The sequence below is a fragment of the Eimeria mitis genome, genomic scaffold, assembly GCF_000499745.2.
Source record: "Eimeria mitis Houghton genomic scaffold, Emh_scaff325, whole genome shotgun sequence".
Taxonomy (NCBI): Eukaryota; Apicomplexa; class Conoidasida; order Eucoccidiorida; family Eimeriidae; genus Eimeria; species Eimeria mitis.
This window is the reverse complement of record NW_013571588.1, coordinates 2,263-2,602: the sequence shown is the minus strand read 5'-3', so window position 1 is coordinate 2,602 and position 340 is coordinate 2,263.

Genomic DNA, 340 nt, shown 5'->3' with positions numbered 1-340 from the left:
GTTGCTGCTGCAGTATGTAAAGGGGTCTTGGGGTTGCTTCTTGTGGCTAAAAGGCAGCAGCAGCAGCAGCTGCTGCTGCTGCAGCTGCTGCAGCCGCTGCAGCTACTGCAGCAGCAGCAGCAGGCGCTGTGCTGCAGCAAAAGAAGGAGAAAAAGAAAAGGATAAGAAGAAGGAAGAAGAGGAGTTGTTGTTTGTTGAAATTGAGGTGTATGTACACCCCGAAGGCGCTGTGGTGTTTTGCGTTGATGGGGGTTGTTGTTATTTGTATTTTTTTGGTGAGGTGTATGTACAGCTGAGATATATGTAGAGAGTTGTTTTGTATTTATTCTTTAATATAAAT